At 43.5% G+C, this 23,707-nt stretch overlaps 1 protein-coding gene across 5 annotated transcripts in view; it reads right to left on the reverse strand.

Moving 5' to 3' along the window:
- The window catches only part of A4GALT (alpha 1,4-galactosyltransferase (P1PK blood group)), a 104,068-nt gene extending 80,910 nt beyond the window's left edge, over window positions 1-23,158 (reverse strand). For 2 of the 5 annotated variants that reach the window (XM_032775942.2, XM_032775941.2), the window contains exon 1: window positions 22,803-22,972. The gene's annotated coding sequence lies outside the window, so the exon portion shown is untranslated. Of the gene's footprint in view, window positions 1-22,802 lie in introns of all 5 variants that reach the window. The other 3 variants (XR_004373106.2, XM_032775943.2, XM_032775939.2) reach the window with 3 other exon arrangements.
- Window positions 23,159-23,707: the final 549 nt, after the last annotated feature.

The following is a 23,707-nucleotide window of genomic DNA, read 5'->3' on the forward strand; positions in this document are numbered from 1 at the left end:
AATTGATATTGCAGGAAATCAAAGAGCCTTTTCAGTAAATTTCGGGGCAATGCTGCCTTAGCCGGTCCTCCAATGAAAGATGCTTTGCCCCTCCAGGCATGCATGACGTAATTTGGAATCATTGCTTCACAAAGCATAGATGCATAAGCGCCAGGACTCTGATCACAGGCATGAAACATTCGCTCTGCCTCTTCTGCTGTAACTCTCACCAGAGTTCTATCGTTCATTGTGACCTGGTTGAAATAAGTAATTTATTTGTAATTAGGAGAGCAAACATGGCCATTATGCTACTGTAATGCCACTCCATGTAGCTGGGTGGAGGGGAGTTGTGCTACGATGATGCTTTAGCAGGGAGGGGTGAGACAAACATAAAGACTTACCATGGCTGCTTGGAAGCAAATTTATAATGGCAGTACCAGCAAGCTGCATCTGTACTGTGCTCTGAGCCCAGGGACAGAGTCTCCCAGTATTAAAAGATGAAAAATGTGACCTTGGAGTGAAATCACATGTCCTGCGTAAGGTGCATAGTTTTGTGCTGTGTGAGTGAGTGGAATCATTGTTCTAAGAAATGTATCTTTTTACATACTTCTCTCTCTTACCTCCACCATACAGCTGTGCAGTGTTCTTTACTCACTACCCCATCTGCCAGGCTACCCAAGAGACAGAGGAAAAAGAGAACGAGAGACGAAATGTTTTCCGAAGTCATGGAAGTCAGCCACAGTAACACAGCTCATCATAGTGATTTGAAGGAACTGATAGCAAAATACAAGAAAGATGCCAGTGACCGGGAGGACAGGAGAGACGCTCGAGATGAGAGGTGGCGAGAGGAAGACCGGCAGGTAGAAGAGAGGTGGCGCAAGGAAGACAGGCAGGAAGATCAGAGGAGCAGGGAGGAAGATAGGCGCTGGCGTGATGGAACGCTGGAGCTGCTGCGTGATCACACTGATATCCTCAGACGCATGTTGATTGTTCAGGAACAGCAGCGGGGTTACAGAGTGCCACTGCAGTCCATGTTTAATCACCCTCCAAGCTCCCCAGGTTCCATATCTCCCTCACGCAGACGTGTTAGAACGCGTGGGGGAAGGCTTCCTGCACCAGCACACTCCACCCCCATGGAGAGCCCAACCAAAAGGCTGTAATGAAGCTGAAATGTATTTCATGGGCTTTTCCTTACCTGTGATCCTCCTCCCAAAGCACAGCTTTCAGGGATACCTAGATAAATCTGTGCCTCTGAATATAGTTCCTTTCTAATCAGACATACATCCAAAGGGGGGAGGGTGCTTTTATTACAGGGAATGATCCTTTAAAAATGAACGCATGTTTTTAAAGCAATAACAAATGAGTTTTAATAAAGATTAAATGATTTTTAAAACATACTGGCTTTCTTTCCTTCAGCCACATGTAATGAAAGGGTGGGGGGTTGATTTTGAAAGTCCTGCAGCAAGCTGTAAGTAAAGGGGGACGGTGGGTTGCTTACAGGGAGTCAATAGAGGCGGGAGTGTTCATCAAGGGCAAAGAAGCACTGCAATCACACCATACCCTGGCCCGCGACAAAACACATTTTCAGGGCTTCTCTGATGCGCACCGCCTCCTGGTGTGCTCTTCTAATCGCCCTGGTGTCTGGCTGCTCGTAGTCAGCGGCCAGGCGATTAGCCTCAGCCTCCCACCCCGCCATAAAGGTATCCCCCTTACTCTCACAGAGATTGTGGAGCACACAGCAAGCAGCAATAGCTACGGGGACATTCTTTGGGCTGAGGTCTGAGCGAGTGAGTAATGATCGAAAGCGCCCCTTTAAACGCCCAAATGCACACTCTACCACCATCCTGCACTTGCTCAGCCTGTAGTTGAACAGCTCCTGAGCACTGTCCAGGCTGCCTGTGTATGGCTTCATGAGCCACGGCATCAAGGGGTAGGCTGGGTCACCCAGGATAACGACAGGCATCTCAACATCGCCCACTGTTATTTTCTGGTCTGGGAAGTAATTTCCTTGATGCAGTCGTTTAAAGAGAGTACTGTTTCTGAAGACGCGCGCGTCATGAACCCTTCCTGGCCATCCCACGTGGATGCTGGTGAAACGTCCCTTGTGATCCACCAGTGCTTGCAGCACCATGGAAAAGTACCCCTTGCGGTTCACGTACTCGGCGCCCTGGTGCTCTGGGGCCAAGATAGGGATATGGGTTCCATCTATGGCCCCTCCACAGTTAGGGAATCCCATTGCAGCAAAGCCATCCACTATGACCTGCACGTTTCCCAGAGTCACAAACTTTCGTAGCAGCAGCCTAACGATTGCTTTGGCTACTTGCATCACAGCAGCCCCCACGGTAGATTTTCCCACTCCAAATTGATTCGCGACTGACCGGTAGCTGTCTGGAGTTGCAAGCTTCCAGAGGGCTATTGCCACTCGCTTCTCCACAGTGAGAGCTGCTCTCATGTTAGTATTATGGCGTTTCAGGGCAGGGGAAAGCAAGTCACAAAGTTCAAAGAAAGTGCTCTTACGCATGCGAAAGTTATGCAGCCACTGGGAATCGTCCCACACCTGCAAAACTATGCGGTCCCACCAGTCTGTGCTTGTTTCCCGTGCCCAAAATCGGCGTTCAATGGGCAGAAGCTGACCCATTACCAGCAGTAGCTCCAAAATGCTGGGTCCTGCGGTTAGGGAGAGATCACTCTCTATGTCGTCATCATCACCATCATTAACATCGCTCCTGTCGGTGCGCAGCTGCCTCCTCAAACTCCAAGTCCTCCTCCTGTCCCTCCTCCTCCACCTCCTCCTCCCCCTCTCCTCCTGAATTTTCAGGTCATGGCTCAGCATAGACAGCACGAGAGTGCGCGAGCTGTTTAAAACTTGCACGATTGCATTACTGGTCTCATCAGGGTCCATGGTCTCAGCAGGGTCCATGGTCTCAGCAGGGTCCATGCTTGCTGTGCTATGGCGTTTGCTCTCTTCACCCAGGAAAAACGGCGCGGAATGGTTGGCTGCTGCTTTCACAAAGGGGGGGGTGAGGCTGTACCCAGCAGCACCCGGGACAATGTTTTTGGTCCCAGCAGGCACTGGGCTGAAAACCAGGAAGTGGGAACTATGGGATAGCTGTGTCACAGCTACCCACAGTGCACTGCTCCTGAAATCGAAGTAAGACATGGGCCATGGACGCACAACTTCGATTTGAGATTCGTGGTGTGGACGCTCTAATTCGAATTTATAAATTCGGTTTTATAAATTCAATTTAGATAACTTCGATTTACTTCTGCCGTGTAGACAAGGCTGAGCTTCTGTAGTGTAAGGCTTTTCTTTGTTATTTTATATGTAACTGAGCATCAAGTAGCTGATCAGTAGCTTGTGTATTTTAACAACTGCACAAGTGCCTAGAGCTCTTCAGAATTAGGCTCTTCAAAGAATTTTAAAGTCTTAAATACTTTAGAATACAAAGAATAGTTTTAAATAAATATTACCACCAACGTACTTCTAGGGATTTCTCTCTCTCTCTCTTTTTTCCCCTTCCCTCTATAGTCTGGTAAAAGGAATTGATTTCTTTTTTCCTACTTGTAAAATCTGAAGATATGCTGGAGAGGAAAGATGATATAATAGGAGGAGAACACTCGCTTCAGACTTAGGACACCAGCATGCAATACCCTGCTCCATCACAGGAGCCCTGTGACCTTGGGCAAGTGACTTAAGCCCAGATCCTCAAAAGGTATTTAATACCCATGAGGATCTGAGCATTAGTCTCTCTGTGCCTCAGTTTCCCATCCATGAAAATGGGATAGTACTTCCCTACCCAACAGATGTGTTGTGAGGATAAACATATTACAGATGGTCTGTCACTCTGACAGTAAAGTCATGGGAGCCATGTAAGTACCATACATACTGACAGTCGGGCCTATGGGTTTATAGGTCTCAGTATTTTAGTATTCTTGGCCATAGCCATAGATGCCAAGTTTTATTTTTCACCAGGGGGTGATCTGCCCCCATTCTGTTCCCTCCCTTGAGGCCCCACCCTTGTTCCGCCTCCACTACACCCCTTTACAGAGGCCCCTGCCCACCCACCGCTTGCTGCTTTCTGCAAGCCCCTTCCCCAGCCACCAAACAGCTGATTGGCATGGCCCTGTCCAACAGCTGTGGCTGGTGGGTGCTTAGTACCCACTATTTTTTTTCCCCCATTGGTGCTCCAGCCCTGGAGCACCCATGGAGTCAGCACCTATAGCCATAGCAAGGCCCTGTCCAACAGCTGTGGCTGGTGGGTGCTTAGTACCGCACTATTTTTTCCCCCATTGGTGCTCCAGCCCCTGGAAGCACCCATGAGTCAGCACCATATAGCATAGCAAATCAGTCTTCGCCTCTCACCTTTGTGCTTTCTATCAGAAAATAAGTTACATAATTCCACAAATCCCCATTACATTGTATTGATTTTATTTAAACTGGCATTGTGGCAATAAGGGAAATAACTGCTGTTGTGAGAAATCCATCACAAGGGCGGAATTTAATTACACATGGTGAAATTCATCCTGTGGCAAGAGAATGCAGCAAGGCCTGTTGCCATTAAATATTATGTAAGGCTGAGTGGTGCATAGGCCTCATGTAAAGCTCTGCACTGAGGTAAGCTTCACCCTAAAAATAAAAACAAAAATTACAAAGCCTAGGGCCTGAACAAGCACACTCAACATGATGGAAAGAACTTCAGCATACTTCAGACCACCGCCCCAACCTATAAAAAAAAAAAAAAAAGATTACATTTATATATAGAGAGAGAGAGAGAGAAAAAAAATAGAATGATTCTGTCATAAATGCACAGCTTCTCATGACAAAGCTGTCCTGGGACTGGCATGTCATAAGTTACATATCTCTGTGCTACCCACCAAATGCTATCAAAAAATTGAAGTGACCTTATTTATAAATGTCATTTCATGAATTCCAATCATGCTCCAAAACATTTAAAAATATGGCTTTGTGAGGGCAACATTTAGAGTAGTTACCAAAACCCACCACTAGAATCAGATTGAATATTGGCATGTTCTGTATGGTGAACAGGAAAGACTCAAGTCATAACTAAAGTAACTGGGAAGATTAAGTAGATTAATGGATAGTGCTGCCCAGTCTCAATTCTGAACTGAGCAGTACAAGCTCAAATTGATTAAAGAAAGCACGCTGGCTGGTATAGTATAATATAGTTTTCTCCAGAGATTAAACCACATTGCTGTTCAATAAACTGGTGACTTCAGCTGCACAGTAATAAATATAAATTGCACATCTATAGCACCTGTAATCTGGGGATCTCAAAGGGCCAGATTCTGATACTCTGATTAATGGAATGAAAACTTGGCTCCACTGAAGAAGTGGCAAAATTCTCATTGACTTCTATAGGGCCAGGATTTCACTCATAGCGAATAGTACCTTACTCCAAAAAAATAGGCCTATTTAAATCAGTGGGACTGCTCATGTGTAACTGCTCATCAACAATCACATTCTCACACTAATTAATTAGGCTTCAGATACTCCTGTGAGAGAGACAGAATTTATAATTGTTGTATAGATGGGAAAATGTTCTGAGAAGTTAAAAGTCTGTGTCAGTGCTCATCATGCCTGCCAGAAGTGACCAGGCTGAGGGGCCTGAATCCCACACCTACATTATCTCATGAGCATAAAGTAATTACTGACAAGTGGACTTAAATAAACTCACCAGCAGACCCTTAACCTTCTGCAACTTATACATTCATGTAGAAACTAAAACTACAGCTATTGTGCTGTTCACGAACCCCCCAATGGGACAGTAAAGGACTTAAGAGATGAAACTCTTCCATCCACTGCTTTCCCTACTGAGCTTGTACCAGTGACTCTCTACACACTTCTGCTGGCTTGGAGCTCACCTCGCTCAAATAATCTGTGGAGTCTGGGGCTTTTTCCTCATAGAGGGATACAGAAGGGTTAAAAATGTCAACTTGTCCCATTCAGTGTCCGAGAAGAGCATGTGGCACTCTACCTTCTGAGGCCACGTCTATACGACGTGCCATATCGGCACGTTACAATCGATTGCTCGGGGATCGGTATATCGTGTCTCATCTAGACGCGATATATCGATCCCTGAGCGTGCTTACATCGATTCCGGAACTCCACCAAAACCAATGGAGTTCCGGAATCGACATGGCGAGCCGCGCACATCGATCCCGCGCGGTGAAGACGGGTGAGTAGATCGATTTTAGATAATCGATTTCAGCTACGCTATTCTCGTAGCTGAAACTGCATATCTAAAATCGATTTTTGCGCGTCGTGTAGACCTGGCCTTAGTGACACTGCTTTGATTTCCTGCTCTGGGAACCATCAGAGTAACAGCCTCCCTATGCTTGCCTCACTCAAGAAGTGGAGGGCAGGACTGGGAATTCACGTTAATTTACAAAACAAAAAAATTAAATTAATATTAATTTAATACTGAATCCCAGTAAGATTTGATTCTAATGGGCCTTCCACTTTCTAGACAGCAAGGCTGTCTAAAATGTGATGATGCCCACACTATCAACAGCATCTCTTTACCTCCCAGAACTCTTTACAGTACAAAATCTGGTTTCTAGCCATGCTTTCCAGTGTGCCTCTGATTATTTCATTGGGCCAACTTCTCACTGACTTCAAGAGAAGCAGGAGCATCTATACATCTGTACTGCCTTCTTTTACCCCTCAGTGAAGCACATCTAATCACGTCCCTTGTTTTGCGATTTGTGTTTTTAAATCTCCTAGCCTATTTTCTTCATTTATACATACTAAAATATTCTCCTTCCGTCCGCCCACGGTCATACGCTCTCTGTTCCTTTAGTACATTTTTCTTCATCTTCATTCTCATTAGATTACTGTCCTCTTCTGTATTCCTCCAATTCCCAGTTCAAAGTCTATTTTTAGTTTCCCTGTTATTCTAGAGTTGTCTCTGGTAATGCTCAGCACTGCAGCACTCAAACCACCATTAACAAGGTTACATCCTTTCCTTATTGCATTTCAAAATGTTTTTTTAAATCCATCTTCCTTCCCAGATCAAAAGGTGATTTAAATGCACACAATGTCTGCTATCCAAACACAGACACCACTGTAACCACTTTCTCCTTATTTGCTATTCCTTCTTGAAATGCTAGCAAAAGACTGCAAACTAGTATCATTGACAACTACTTCATTACACAGCAGAATAAAAAAAAACAAAAAAAACTGTCTGGGTGTTTCTTGACTTTCATTGTGAAAACTATCATTGCTACCCACCACTGAGAGAAGTTCTATAGCATGTGTTATGCAATATGCTAGTGTTTCTCAAAAGTTTTGTACTGGGGACCCTTTTCACATAGCAAGCTTCTGAGTGCGACCTCCCCCTCTCCCCTCTAATATAAACAAGTGTGTTTAATTTATATTTAACACTATTATAAATGCTGGAGGCAAAGTGGGGTTTGGGGTGGAGACCGATAGCTTGCAACTCCCCATGCAATAACCTCACGACCCCCTGAGGGGTCCCAACCCCCAGTTTGAGAACCCCTGCAATATCTAGTGGTTAGATCAGCGGATTGTGTACTATAACTTTTTAGTTCTTTATATGGCTGTGTCACTTACTCCTTGTGTGAGCTGGGGCAAATCACAATCTCTCTGTAAAATGGGTATAATGCTTAACCCTTCCATACAGATGTTCAGTGACTTAAACACTGAGGTGCTATAGAAGTGCAAAATATTATTATTATTATTATTGAGAGACTGAGTTGCAATGGACACTAGAGATGACCAGAGAAAGCTGAATTGTAGCACTGAAATTTTTCAAATAAGACTTGTTTCCTGAAGCACTACTGTGATACAAATAATTATACAAATGCAAGCCACTGAAGTTCCAAAGGGAATGGACCTGGTCAGGATTGGAGAAAGTGTTTCCATTTTAACCCATCTAATATTAAATTACCAGAAAGGAGCTCACCTATATTAAAGAAGAACAAACTTTGTTTAGTAGGTTTGATCCTAATGACCTGCTCTCGGCCAAGATCAGAGACAACTTTTCTTAACTCATCCTCCTCAATCTATCTGCTGCCATAAACACTGTTGATTTCGCTGTCATTCCATGGCTACCATTCCAAGTTCTCCTCTCACCTCTTCTTCTGCGACTCCTTTCCTTTCAAAGTTTCTGTCACTGTCCCTCATGGCTCTGTACTTGGTCCTTTCTTCTCCTCTAACCATTTAGATCTTATTCCTGAGTGATCTCATCCATTCACATGGCTTCATATCATCTCAGCTTAGGAATCTCATGTTCTCCTCCTTACATCAAGTTCTATCCTGCAATCCTGCCATGCCTCTGACTGCTATCTTTCCAACATCTCATCTGGACTGTCTTACTATTTTCTCCACTGTTTGTTACAGTCTTCTAAAACCACACCAGAGAAAAAGGATGACTGGCTCCTTAAGCAGTTATCTACAATGTGTCCAGAAAAAAAAGCCACATTATCGTAAGGTACATCAGTCTTTGAGTAACACGTGGTAAAGGTATGCAGTGTTGTTGTAGCCATGTTGGTATCAGACTATTAGAGTAACAAGGTGAGTGAGGTAATATCTTTTATTGGACCAACTTATGTTGGCAAGAGAGACAAGCTTTCAAGCTTACGCAGAGCTCTTCTTATGGCTGCATGCTGTCAGTACTTAAAACATTATCAGAATTTCTAGATATTTCAGATGACAATATCTTAACTCAAAAAGCATTGTATCCACCATGGGGGAAATCTTTATTAGACCTCATCTTGACAGATAAAGAAGAACTGATCACAGAACTAGAAGTTAGTGGTGGCTTATGTACAAGTGGTCATGATTTGATTATATATGTTATGTGTAAACAGAATCAAGTACAAATCTTTAAAATATATATGGTGCTTTAAAAGGGTCAAATCTGAAAACAAGTGAGCCAGATCAAGTGGAAGAGAGAATTTAAACAGTAAAATTTGAAGAATAATTGGGAACTCTTTAAGAACATTTTACTAGCTGCCCAAGAAGCCACAATTAAGGAAGAAAGGTGTACTGGCTAAAAACAAAACAAAGCACAAAAAAAACCCCAAAACAAACAACCTGCCTTAGAGAGGACGTGAAAGTAACATAAGAAATACCTATATCAAATGAAAGAAAAGAATATAAATCAGAAGCTAGGTATTGCAGAAAACTGATAAGGGAAACAAAAGGACACAAGGAGAAACCTATGGCCAGAAGAATTAAGGACAATAAGGAGGAGTTCAAGTATAGTAGGAACAAAAATAATCCTAAAATTTGTATTGGTCTACTACTAAATGGAAATGGTGGAATCATCAATAATAATGCATAAAAGGCAGAAGTGTTCAATATATATATTTCTGTTCTATATGGGAAAAAACTATATGATGTAGTCACAGCATATGATAAAACAATTTCCCTTCTAGGTACATATTAAACAGTAGCTACAAAAGTTAGACTTTGTAAATCAGCAGATATGGATAACTTTCATCCAAGACTTTTAAAAGAGGTGGCTAAAGAGATCTCTGGGCAATTAATATACATTTTCAATAAATCTTGGAACAAGTGGAGAGAAGTTCCATAAGACTAGAAGAAAGCTAATGTTGTGCCAATATGTTAAAAGGGTAAATGGGACAACCCCAAGTAATTATAGGCCTGTCAGTCTGACATCAATCCCAGGCAAAATAAGGAAACAACTGATGAATTCAATTAACAGAGCATTAAAGGAGGATAATACAATTAACTCCTATTTATACAGATTTATGGAAAATAGATCCTAACAAACCAATTTATATTTTTTTGGTGTGATTACAAGTTTGGTTGATGAAGGTAATAGAATTCATGTAACACCATTCTGTAAGGTGTTTGAGTTGGTACCCCAAGGACATTTTGATTAAAAACTAGAATACAAAATTAACATAGCACAAATTGAATGGATTAAAATGTAGCTAACTGACAGGTATCAAAAGGTAATTATTATTAAGGAAACTTCATCTAGTCGGTGTGTTTCTAGTGGAGTCTGGAGGGGTTTGTTCTTGCCCCTAGCTTATTTAACAAACTGGAAGAGTAAGCAAAATCATTACTGATAAAGTTTACAGATGAAATAAAGGTTAGGGAGGGATAAATAATAAAGAGGACAGGTCATTTATGGAAGGTGATCTGAATCACTAAGTAAGCTTGGTGTAATCAAACGATATGCGTTTCAATATGGCCGCATGTGAAGGCATATGTCTAGGGACAAAGAATGTAGGCCATATTTACAGAATGGGGGACTCTATCCTGGGAAGCAGTGACTCTGAAAAAGACTTAGAGATCAAGGGGGATAATCAGCTCAATGCAAGCTCCCAGCATACTGCTGTGGCTCAGAGAGCTAGTGCAATCCTTGGAAGTATAAAGAAAGGAATCACAAGTCACAGCAGAGGAGAAGAGCAGGTTCTATGACCTCTGTATTTGGCAATGAGGTGTCTGTACTGTGATACTGTGTTTGTTTCTGCTGTCCATAATTCAAGAAGGACATTGATAAACTAGGGATACAGTGATCTCCAGATTCAAAGAATGATTAAAGGGCAGAAAAACATGCTTCACAGTGACTGACTCAAGGAGCTCTGTCTGTTTAGCTTATTGAAGAGCAGAAGGTTAAGGGGCGACTTGATTACAGTCTAAGTACCTACGTGAGGAAGAAATATTTGATAACAGGCTCTTCAGTCTAGCAGATAAAGATATAACAATACCCAGTGGCTGGAAGTTGAAGCTAGACAAGTTCACACTAGAAATAAGGTGTACATTTTTAACAGTAATTAACCTTTGGAACAACTTACCAAAGGTTGTGGAATTTTTTTAAAAAAAGATTGGATGCTTTGCTAAAAGATATGCTCTAGTTCAACAGGAATTAATTCAAGGAAATCCTATGGCATGGCTATACAGGAGGTCAGACAAGATGATCACAATGGTCTCTTCTTGCTTTATAATCAATGAATCTCAAACACAGCAAAATTTGAGCTTCCATCTTTCCTTCTAAACCCTCTCTCCTTTTCCTTCCTTCTTCCCTGCTGTTGAAATCGTCACCTCCCCAATCACCCAGGCTCTCATAATTCTGTTATATTTGACTCATCCCTCTCTTTCTCCATTCAGTCAGGCTATTGCCAGATCCTGTTGGTTCTTTCTCCACAGTAGGTCAGCTGTCACTTTTTCCACTCATACAGCTAATACGTGTCCATGTTTTAGTCATCTCCCTCTTTTACTTGTGCAACTTACTCCTTTGCTGGCCTCCCTGATTCCCATCTCACGGTCATCCAATTTAAGCAAAAACAATGTGACTAAAATCCTCTCTCATTCATGAAACAGATTGCCTCACTCCTTTCTTTAAATGCTTTCAGTGGCTTTCTCTCCTTCCTCTCCACATCAAGCTCAAGCCTCTTGTCCTAGAAGACTCTACTCAACTGTTATCAATGGCATACCTCCAAGGCTTGATTTGAAAGGGGGAAAATGTCATAGTGTTCTTACAGGCTCACTCTATAAGCCAAGGTCAATGACAGTTAACTCATAAGCTCAATGATAAGTTAACACCCCACTGAAATTAATGGGACAACTTCTAGAGCTAGTGTTTCAAGCTTTCTGCAGACTCAGCCAGACACTTCTGCATCATTTTATACCAGGTTTCTATTTTGAAGGTTGTCTTTGCTGCTATGAAAGCTAGATACTTCTGCTTTGTTTTTTTTTTTTAAAAAAGGAGAGATTCTGGAGAACAAGATGGTATCCTTTAAAAAAGTGTTATATTACTGATCTGTCCCAGTTTGAACCCTGCGTAGCACTATTGAAGTCAATGGGGCTATGCCAATATACACCAGCAGAGGATCTGGCCCATAATTCACAGGCCTCCCTATACTGTGATCATCCAGGACATTTTGTGTCTGAATTGTTTTCTCTATTTAGATTGTAAGATACAATGTCTTTTTCTGGTTTACACCGTCAAAAACACTATCAGGTCTTAAAATAATCCTAATCCTACCACCTTAATTGATGTAACAATATAAAACTGAATTTATGCACAGCATTCTATAGCTATATTGTGAGAGTTACTGCCACTCACTGTGTGACACTTGCAGACCTCATCCTGTGCTGTCAGAGAAGTCACCATCATTTTCTGCCCTCATTTTGAATGGCTTTCTAGCAGTTCCTTCTCCAAAGATATATTATATCTTCTTGGCTAATTCTGACAAATTGGGATGAACTAAGTAAAATAGCTGCCTCTATGTTTTCTCTGACACTTGGAGGATATTTCCTTGGGTTTTCTTTTCAGAACTGCTTTGAATTTCCCGTCTCAGTTCAAGGACTATGATTTCAAGTAAAAAAAAGAATCATTTTGGAGCTTAACAAATCATTCCCTGTCTAATAGAACTGATCAATAAATGATGAAAATTGTTTAAAATGTTAATGAAATATTGTTGCAAATATGAAACATTTCTACCAGCTCTCCTGTCTATCATATCCTTAAGACTACAAGATAGATATTTCTTCTTCTGACCCGTTACCTATGTCTTTGTGCACATGGATCTGGTAACAGTATAAAAGTGCTTCCTCCTTCATACTGCTATTCAGGAACTGCATCAACAGTGTATTATAAATCCCGAGCCCCTCCTTTCGCTTACATTACAAATCCCAACATGTGAACGTGTTCTTAATCCTAATTTGATCATCCGACATTTTAGGATGCCTTTCCATGCACTGGAGAGTCTTAATGACAGACAGAGGTGATTTTGGTTTTGCTATTCATCCCTGATTTTAAACTCCATGAAGGAAGGGAACATCTCCTTTTCTGGAGATATGTACTCCACTCTCTCCTCTTCTAAAGTCACTGACTTCAGTCTTTTCTGCTTAATGGTATATCTAAAAAGTACCCTTTCAATTTTTTTGCTGAAGGACTGTTCCTAGTTGTACTTTTATGTTGTTATTAACTATTAGTTGAACCAGTTTTGGAGGATTGCAGTTTCAGTTATGAAAAAGAAAATGTCAGATATAAAAGTTGACAGGAGGCTTTCTGTGGACTTTGGATCAGATCCTAGATTTCAAACAGTATCATTAAAAATATCAAGTAGTAGGATTGATGCCATGTTTTATTTCATGCAAAAGAAAAAATGTAGCTTATAAATTACATTTTAATGAGTATTAAAAATACCAAATAGTATAGTGTACTTAAATTTTTTTGTTGAGGACACATACAAGTTACACTTTGCAGCATACAAGTGATTAATCTGGTTACCATTAGCATGATTTAAACACTGATGTACATTAAACAACACTTAAAGAAAGTGTCTCATGCAAAACACAACATTTTTATCATAGTTATTTAAATTAGAGCGCTCTCTCTCTCAAAAAAAAAAAAGCCAATTTCTCAAAACCAAAACCTCTTCAGAAAATGTTGGTTTTGATAAAATTTCCTATTTCCAAACAATTTTTGAAGCTTTTCTTTATAATATTTTGTATAAAAATAAAACTTAACACAACAAAACATGTAAATACACACATACAATGGAAATACCTTATAAATAAGAAAATTCAGTGTTCGTTCTTTGTAAAGCTTGAGGAAAAAAAAACAAAAAACCTGTAGAGGTTGTGCAGAACATAATTATTACAGTGACTAAATAGATAAATAAGTGAGACATAACCTATGAGTATCGAGTACTAATATATACTAAACTGCAAAAGCATGCAATAATTGTGTGTGATCAGCCATCTCCATTTTTTCTATTAGAGTCAATTTTCCATTAACACAGTAGTAGAGAACTCACTAAGACAGTTTGTGTATGAAAGAGGAATTGCAGATTTGCATTTTCTGAAAATAACTTTTGACCAGTAAAATAGTTACTGCAATCCATTTCTTAGTATTCACTGGTAATAACCAACTCATTCAGCACCCCTAAAATACACAGGCTTGGAGAAGGAAAGATAGGAACACACATTTTTTGAGAAAGCACTTAACATGGCATTCCAGAACATATGCACTTTTTGGGCAGGTATAGAGGAGAGTGAAAGGTTCGCATGCGTCTGTTTGCATCTCCAACATTCACAGTTTGTTGCCAATCTAGCCTTAAACAATCGATCTGGAGTCCAGTAGTGTCCAGTAGCTTGTTCCAGAAGAATCACAAGGATAAGGAACTTGAAGTACCTTTCACATTAAGTCAGATATCCTCCCAGGCTTCTGTTGTGAAAGTAAGGCTAAGTTCTTTTTTCCTGTTTTTCTTGGAGACTGGGATGGAAGCATTAAGCCACTTATAACTAATTCCTACAAACTGACTTTTGTTTACATATTTTTACCATGTTCCTCTAGAGGTGAGAAAGTTGAAACAAAGCAATTGTCCCCTAGTCTTGCCTGAATCCTTGAGGATAGCCACTGAAAGAAGGAACTGAGAGACAGTGGTAGCTGATATTTGTTACTCACAGAATCCAGGGAGGCAAGTCTACCATCCCCTATTAAAACTTTAATTTTTGCTAATCGTTTTTCTATCCATATTGTCTTAACCGTGGAGTTGATTTTGATCCTGAGGCACAGGTTATCCCATAGTGGTCTGAGAAGAGAATGAGTAAAATAGGATGCTGTAATCATCTTAACACATTGCAGGATGCCAATGTAGATTACTCCTGGAGGAATTCTGTGCAATTGTGCAATGCAGAATTTTGTAGAAATTAATGTAGTGTGCGCAGAACTTCCTTTCCTCCACTATAGAAATGAGATGCAGTACTGCTGGCCACCACTAGGGGCCACTGGACCCAGCAGAGCCCCGCTCACACAGAAAACACTGCCGGGTGGGGGGGAAGGAAGAGGAGAGAGCTAGAGACTTGGCATCAAGGTTTGTTGCATGGACTACTTCCTGAGTTAGAGTTACTACGGGGCAGTGTGCAGTTACTGGTGAGAATATGCTTCAGGTTGGCAGGTTGTCTGTGGACGAGGACTGGCCTGCCACCCAAGGCCTGTGAAAGTGAGGGATCATTATCCAGTAACGGCACACTGCACCATAGTAATTAACTCAGGAACCAATCCATGCAACAAACCTCGATGCCAACTCTGCCCACATAGCTACACTAGTGACACTATCACAGGACCTAACCAGATCAACCACACTATCACCGGTTCATTCACCTGCACATCCACCAATGTAATATACGCCATGATATGCCAGCAATGCCCCTCTATGTACATCAGCCAAACTGGACAGTCCCTACAGAAAAGGATTAATGGACACAAATCAGATATTAGGAATGGCAATATACAAAAACCTGTAGAACACTTCCGTCTCCCTGGCCACACAATAGCAGATTTAAAGGTAGCCATCCTGCAGCAAAAAACCTTCAGGACCAGACTTCAAAGAGAAACTGCTGAGCTTCAGTTCATCTACAAATTTGACACCAATCAGCTCAGGATTAAACAAAGACTGTGAATGGCTTGCCAATTACAAAAGCAGTTTCTCCTCCCTTGGTGTTCACACCTCAACTGCTAGAAGAGGGCCTCATCCTCCTTGATTTAACTAACCTCGTTATCTCTAGCCTGCTTCTTGCTTGCATATATATACCTGCCCCTGGAAATTTCCACTACATACATCCGATGAAGTCGGTATTCAACCACGAAAAGTTCATGCTCCTATACATCTGTTAGTCTATAAGGTGTCACAGGACTCTCTGCCACCTTAAAATAGAATGTATTTAGAAATCTAGATAATATACAGTAGATACAAATCTGGCAATCCCATGCCTCCAGTTGCCCAGGAGTTTTTAAGTGTCTCGTGTGACAAGCAAGGTTTTTTTTTAATCCCATATAAATTGGATGTTAAGCCTACTTATGAGAGCAAAGGAGATAACTTGAAAGGCAATAGGCTAATGATATAAAAGTCATTCTTGGGTAGATATTCATATTGATTATTTTCTATTCTCCCCAATAAGTACAGAGGGAGGAGATGCCCCCTCTATACATCTTTGAAAATGTCTTTGAATATATATAGTCCATATTTATAGACCCAATTTTGGGAAGATCAGGACAAACTTCAACACCTAAAGAAGTTATTTCTTTGTAGATCTGCAACTGAAAATACTGAAACTGAGAAGGATCTGGTCTTTTGGATATATCCATTGCATGTGACTTATTCTAGTTAATGCAAAAATGAGAGATCTTTTCAAAAAGATCAACTACTTTCACCAATGTTGGGATTCTTCAACAGTGCAAAAATGTCATCAGAATACAAACTGATTTTGTATTCTTTCCTGTTTATAGTCACACCTTGAAGCATTTTTGAAGTTGTCAAAACAGGCTGTTTTGACATTTTTCAAATGAGAGACTTGCAAGTGGTTTTTCAAGTTGTGTTGAATTGAAAAAAAAAAACTGCTATGTATCTTATTTAGGCATAGTATAAGAATTGAAGAACCTTCTTTTCTTTCCCCTGCATTTTAAAACCACACAGGTGTCTAACATCTTCCACTATCTTGTGGGATGAAGTTCTTTCACTTCAACCAGTCCTCCTGCATCCCTGTAGAAATAACTAACTAGAGATTGATACACTTAGTGGTGTTTGTCAGTGTTTGGGGGGGGCGGGGGATGGGGGGGGTTAGTGCATTCATTTTCATTATAGTTGGAGACTGGTTTGGAGAGAAAAAATTGTGTAAACTTAAGAAACTCAAACCACTATTGTTTACTTTTTCATAAGACAATAATAAAGTACTATTCAGAAGCGCCCTGATCTGTAAAGATTTAAGCCCATATGTAACTTTACGCATAAGAACATGGCGGTAGTGGGACTGCTCATGTGTTTAAAGTTACACACACACCTAAGGCTGTGCAGATTTCTCTCATATTTACTTTATACAAGTATTAATACACTTTCCCCCTTAATGCTCTAGTTATTGCTGTAAAACATATCTTTTAAATTTAATCTAATGTTATTTTTCCTTTCTATTCTGACAATTGTATATGAATTATTTTAAAACAAACATAGCATAGGGTAAAATTTAGACAACAACTTTCATAATTAGGGAAAAACACATGTACAGACCAAGATTGTGAAAAATAGGGCCCTAGTAGCTCCTAAAACCACAATGGCCTATTGAGGACCAGAACCAACACCATGCAATATATGTTCACTCAAAACAGCATAGTCAATATTCGTTATTCAAAAATCTCTCTGAAGCAACACTGTCACATAAGACAAGCAAATAATTCTAAATTGACAACATGGTTGGCAGAAGTTTTGATCTATTCACAGACAACTCATAAAATCATCAACAACAAAAGGGGGGGAGGAGGGGCTAAATTTAACCAATAAATTATTCACTGAGCAGTTTGCTCAGCTCCAGCAACTATGCAAAGACAAGTCATGCAAACCTTGGCAAGCAACTAATAGCAAGAACTTTCCACATTATGAAATCCAGTAGAGGCTGAATGTTGTACGTCAGTGATTCTCCAGCTTTTCCATTCTGCAGACCTTTTCATAAGGGAAAGACCCTCTCAGGCCCCTGCAACCCACCCCGACTGCAGCATTTCCACACTGATCTGCCTCTGAGCACCTCCTCCCCTCTGGCTCACAGGATGCTCTGCAGCCAGGAGGGAAAGGGGCTGCCTGCACAAGAGCTAAAGTTGCCAGAAGCCTCAGGTCAGCCAGAGCCAGGTAGCAGGGACACCTTTGCAGCAGAGCCCCCACTAGGGAGCAGGAAGGAAAAGCTGATGCCCAATGGGCCAAGCAGAAGGTCCTCACCAGCAGCTCCAGCTGCTGTGCTCCCCTGCCAGGCAGCCTCCTTTCCCCTCCCCTGCAGAGCACCCTCCACACCAGCAGGTGCCAGCACTGGGCCTGGACAGGGGGTCAGGCAGGTCAGCACAGGGAGGTTGCAGCCTGGGACCAGGCAACAGCCAGAGCTGCTGGAAGCCTAGGGCACACCCAGAGGTGGAGCCAGGACTGAGTTTTGTGGCCATCTAGATAGGCTGGAGCACGAGCCTGGCAGGGGCAGGGGGAGGTGGGATGGGTTTAGAGGGCTTCCCTGTTCCTTTCCCAGCACCCCTGCTGGCCCCATCTTCCTCACAGACCCAGAATTGAGCTTTGCAGGGTACAAACACTGCCACTGCCACCTCCCCTCCAAGCAGTGCTTGGTTTCACTATGGGTTTGTCTGTGCCGCCTGTAGCAGTAAAACTCCCAAGCCGGGTCAGAGGTCTTGAGCTAGTGGGGCTTGCAGTAGCAGTCTAAAAATAGCTGTGTAGACAACGCTTTGCAATCGTGGCTCGGACTGGAGCTCTGGCTCGGAAGCACAGGGAAAGAGGGGGTCCTAGCAGGGCCAGATTTACACCTTACATGCCCCTCGGCACAGCAACTTCAGCGCCACCTCCCACCACCCCCCTACAGCTGACCCTGCACCAATATGAATGTGAAACTTATTTTGTATTGTATTAAATCTGTGCTGGCTGCAATATTCTGGCCCTGTTCCTCCCGCAGCAGCCCCCCCGCCGCCAGTGGAGTAGCCAGGACGCAGCCTTCCTGGGAAGGCATGAGACCCTCTGCCATGCATGGCCTCCCAGCCCAAGCCAGGGCACAGCCCATCCACCCTTGCACCTCGCCTGGGGTGGAACTGTACTTCTCCCCACAACTAGTGGTCCCTGGGTGACTTCTGTCCCTCCCACAGCCTGGCATGGCAGCCACACTCCGACTCTGCCCATGCAAGTGAATGGGGCATTGGCCATGTCCCTTCCTCTCCCTTACCAGCATGAGACAGAGGCAGCAGGGCCGCCGAGAGTGGGAAGGGGCTTGGATGCTCCCAGCACCTTCAGCAGCTGCCCGCTTCACAGCACCCCCAGGCGGGCTGACTCGGATGCTCACCCTGCTCCACCCCCATACTCTGGGCAGCCACCAACCCCTGCCAGGAGCCCTCTTAACTTTTAGGCAGCCCTAGCATGCCAGCGCCCGTAGGCACAGTAGGCATGTGCCTAACTGGAAATCCAGCCCTGGGTCCTAGTTGAAACCTCAGTTTCTACACAGCTGTTTTAGACCACGAGCCTGAGTCTCTCTCCTGCGGGCTGTGTAGAGGTACAGTCCAAAAACCAGAACAAAGGGCTCTTCGTAGAACTTGCAGTCCAACAAACTACACTTCACTTCCAACCACGGTGCAGCTGGGAGGTGTACACGGTGCAGCTTGGGTAGGCATACATGCATTAGCTGTGCTCGAGCTAGCATACTAAAATCAGCAGCTTGGTATGCGTGGTGACTCAGACTACATGCTCAGGTATAACTCCGGCCAAAATCCAAGGTATGTACTTGGAAGGCTAGCCTGAGCCAGTGCAGCCACACTGCTATTTCAGCCTGCTAGCTTGAGCAGAGCGAGCAAGTGTACATCTACTCGAGCTGGGAAATTACGTCTCCCAGCTGCAGTGTAGATGTACCTTTTGCGGACATCTGCGCATGTCAAGATGAAACGGTACTTGTGGCTTAATGAACTGGGTTGCAATAGGAGATTAACTTTAGTTCTCTGCTTTGACACACTTCCTTTGTGATACAGAAGTCAATCTCTGTGTGCCGCTGTAAAATGGGGATGATAATAAATCCCCTTCTCCCATCTTGTGTGTGTCTTTTCTGTTTAGTTTGCAAGCTGATCAGAACAGGGACTGTCTCTTATTAGGAGCATGATGCCCAACACAATCGGACCCTGGCCTCGGTGAAGGCCTCCAGGCACTGCTGTAATACAAATGATAATGACCACAGAGATTGCTCCCAATATGCTAATTTCTTAAATTCGTCAGAATGGACTCTTACTTTTGCCTTGACTTTTATGACTTCAGGCTGTCTAGTCTTACTGTCATTGCTCTTTTGTGCACCTATTGCTTACAGGAATCAGATAGGCACTACTGCCCATGTGTATCTTTGAATGGTAAACCCTAATTTAAAAAATTAAACAATAATAAGCATTGCTCAATCCAGCCACATCAGCACAATCTCTTGCGCCCCGCGAAGATGTTAATCAGTTCCAAACATCTGTTAACTCTTCTACCTACTCAGTAGGGCAAAGGGGTACTAAGGCCCTGACCCAGTTCACTTTTGTGCACCCTCAGTTCAGTGCAAGTAGATGGCGTATTGCACCTTGCAAGAGCAGGTATTAAGGGCTCATCCTGCAAACCCTCACCCACAGCAATAATTCTAGCAGAGGAAGGGTTGCGGAGGGATCAGGGCCTAACTTTGTGCCTGTTCTTTCTCTTTAGATAAAATGAAAGGAGTTTGCTGTGCCTGTGTTTAGACCATCAGGATTCATAACTGAGAACACACATCTTCACATTTCAGTGCCTTTGGTAACTTGCAGTTTTTCACCAATAATTACTTCACTGTATTATCTACAAGTTTCACACAGATCAGATGAACCTTTCCAAATTTTACCTATATCTAGACAACCCAGTTCAAGATTCCTTAACCGTGGACGTACCATTGTACCAGCAGAACATTCCAAGCACCTGCACATTTTGAGGTGTTTGTACACCCTGGCCCACTGAAGTCAATGGGAGTTTTGCCACTGACTTCAAAAGGACCAGAATTTCACCACCAATACAGAGCTTATTTCATGTTATTTTAAAGCATTTATGCCAAATGGACTGAATGGACTGAACAACCTATTTGCATCATAGGCTCCTCCAAATGCAGACAAAACTACAATCAAAGCCAAATATGTGAAAGTTCCATGCTGACAGGCACTATGTGATAAAATGTAAAGCAGAACCAGCTCACAGAAACACAAAACAAAGCAAAGTGTCTCTGTAGTGAAAAGCGAACTCTCTGGGGTATAATTCACCCCTGTGCAAAGGGCTTCCACAAAGCCAATACACCACTTAGGGTTGAGATTACCAAAAGAGTTTAAGAAATTTAAGCACTCAACTCCCACTGAAACTCAGTGAGATTTGTCCACTTATCTCCTTTAAGTTCCCATGAAATACCAGCCTTTTGCTCAAAATATGGTGCATAAGCACAGTGATGCTGGCTCTCTGCAGTGGGGCGATTCTCGCCTTACAGGCTCAGTCCTGCAAACCCTTATCCAAGTGGTCCTTGTTACCTCCATGGGAGGATGCACATGTGTATGGATTGGCAGAATCAGACCCTACCCTTATAGAACTTTTTAGAATGCAACTGAGAGACAGAGACAGACAAAGAGAAACTTCCAACCAAGGAGTTACCACAACTTTTACTGTCTACACCAGGGAAGGCTTCCTTTTGACTTGCCTGGAAGATCTGCTGCCTACAGACCAGAAGGTTCCCATAATGCACAGTAGGAGTATGAAGTAAGTCCAGCCACAGATTGGGCTAGTCTGCTTATTGATTATGTCTATGTTAGTGTCTGAGCACCAAATAGTTGATACAGTGGCAGGAGTATATTACTAACATTTGTGAAATAAAAGGATTTGCTTTCCCTAGGCAAGTCAGTTTAAAAAACAAACAAGAACTGTCTAGAAACAGCTGATGTCTTCCAAGCCCAGGGACAGAAAAATGTTTTTATAGTACAGCTTGTTGGGGGGAAAAAAAACAATTTTAAAGAGTCAGAGCTGGCTGCTATACAAAATTAGACTAATATTAACTGGGACAGGCACAAAGCAAAACTTTGGATCCAAATTCCCCTCAGGCTATGGATGTTCAAGATCTGGATCTGATTTTGTGGTTTCTGCCCATCTTCACGATTAAATGCAAGAATGTTGCCAGTTCTTTCAAGTCCTTTTCATACCTTCCTATACACCCCACTCAGAAAAATTACATTCAAGTATCCATATGTAGTCACCTGAATAGTATTGCAGGTACAGTGGGCTCATGGGCTAATCACTGGAAAAATACATCTCTTCCATGCCCCTTAGGTGCGCACACCTCTGCCGATCCCTTCCTTCCCTGTCCTCTCACCCAGACACAGTGTGGAAATTTCCATCTGCTGCTCCAAGATTCAAGTGTGTTCCAGATGTTGAAGACAATGGACCCAAATTCTCATAAAGCAACACTTCATACTGCTGTAGTGGAAACACTATTTTGCCCCAGTGATCTGTGTGCTGTTTTCCTTACAAGACCCAGCAACACTGCCTTAAGTTTGCCATTTCTGTGCGTCCCTGTCTCCCAAGACCCACCAAGACATACCTGAGTCTTGGTGGTGCCCATCTCGTGGATGAGCAGGTGCCTTCTCCCCCATTAGTTATCCCTGAAGCCAAAGCAAGAGTGGAACTCATACTGCACCAGTGTGATCTATTTCATGATGCAGAGATGCAAGGACTCATCCCCTTCTCCAGCGCCTTCCCTAGGTGACCAGATGTCCCGATTTTAGGGTCTCTCCCTTATACAAGCTCCTATTACCCCACACCCCATCCCGATTTTTCACATTTGCTGTCTGGTCACCCTATCCCCCCCACCCCCACCGGGGCTACACAGGAGGCTGGAAGACACTCCCAGTGCCGTTCACGTACCTAATGGGGCTGGGGGGGGGGGGAGGAAATCGCAGACCCCATGATCGGGACCGAGAACTTCAGCCGACCCCCAGGAGCAGGCGGCCCCCAGGGAACGCAGTCCCGGAGCGGTGCCGCTTCCCGTGTCAGGGCAAGTTCCCAGCCTTTGAGTTCTCCCCTCTCCGGGCAGGGGCGCGCTGGGCCAGGTCCCTCCGCTCGCGCCCCCTTCGCGCAGCCCCAGCGGCGCAGACAGGGGAACCCGCAGGAGGGGGAAAAGGCGGCGGAGGGGTCGTTTTTCTCCCCCACCCCCCGATCTTCCTTCAGCCTCAGTGTCTCACCGGCAGCCCCCTATTGCCCCTTAGCTGCCCTCGCCTCCCCCCAGCTCGGCAGCACGGGAAACCTACCTTCAGCCCCTTCCACCGCTGCTGTCCCACGGGGCCCGTCCCGAGGCGGCCACTCCCTGCTGGGAGCCGAGGGCTAAGCGCAGCAGGAGAGAGGCGGCTTCTGAAGAGAGGATCCACCTCCCCTTCGGTCACTTTTTCGCTTCCCAATTGCTGCTAGCGCAGCTCCTACACCCCTGCTCGCTCTCGGCTGCTGCGGCCCCACCTCTCTCCCGGGACCAAGTCCCGCTTGCCAGAAACAGTGAATAACACGCCTGCAGCAGCAACACGGTTCTTTAACCCATCACCACCTTTAGGGCTGGAGCTGGGCAAACAGCCGCATTCCCAGCCCCCAGGCCAGTAATCTCTCTCCACCCTCTTCTCCCTCCCGCTCAGCCCAGGAGCCAAGGGAAGGCGAGTTAATTGGCAATTAGCTGCCTTTGTTAGTTGCAGGTGGCAACACGCAAAGGTTGTCCCTTCCTCTAATGCTTATTGACTCCTTACCAGGGAGAAAGGCCTACAGCAGGGGTAGTAAATAGGCAGATCATGGGCCAAATCCAGACCGCCAGATGCTTTTGAAGGGACCCCACAATCTCTTTATTTACTTATTATTGGGGGGTTTATTATTATTTTATCTGGAGCCTAGACCTTCACTATACCTTGGCCATGCAATTAGGACTGTGACAAAAAATAATTGACTACCCCTGTTCTACATCCTAAAATGGCTTCACTCTTGCTCATTGGGAGAGGCAACTCTCCTCACCTATCTTTTTTCACTTCCTCCCTGATTAGCCCTTTGGAAAATCACAACAACACACCAGAAACTTTAGCCAGACCCTACAGATGCTGGGTAGCCTGGGCCAAATTCATCATTGGAATAACTCCATTGAAGTGACTAGAGCAACAGGAACTGTGTTGTCAGTATTATG

This window comes from Chelonoidis abingdonii, chromosome 1 (genome assembly GCF_003597395.2).
Source record: "Chelonoidis abingdonii isolate Lonesome George chromosome 1, CheloAbing_2.0, whole genome shotgun sequence".
Classification (NCBI taxonomy): Eukaryota; Metazoa; Chordata; order Testudines; family Testudinidae; genus Chelonoidis; species Chelonoidis abingdonii.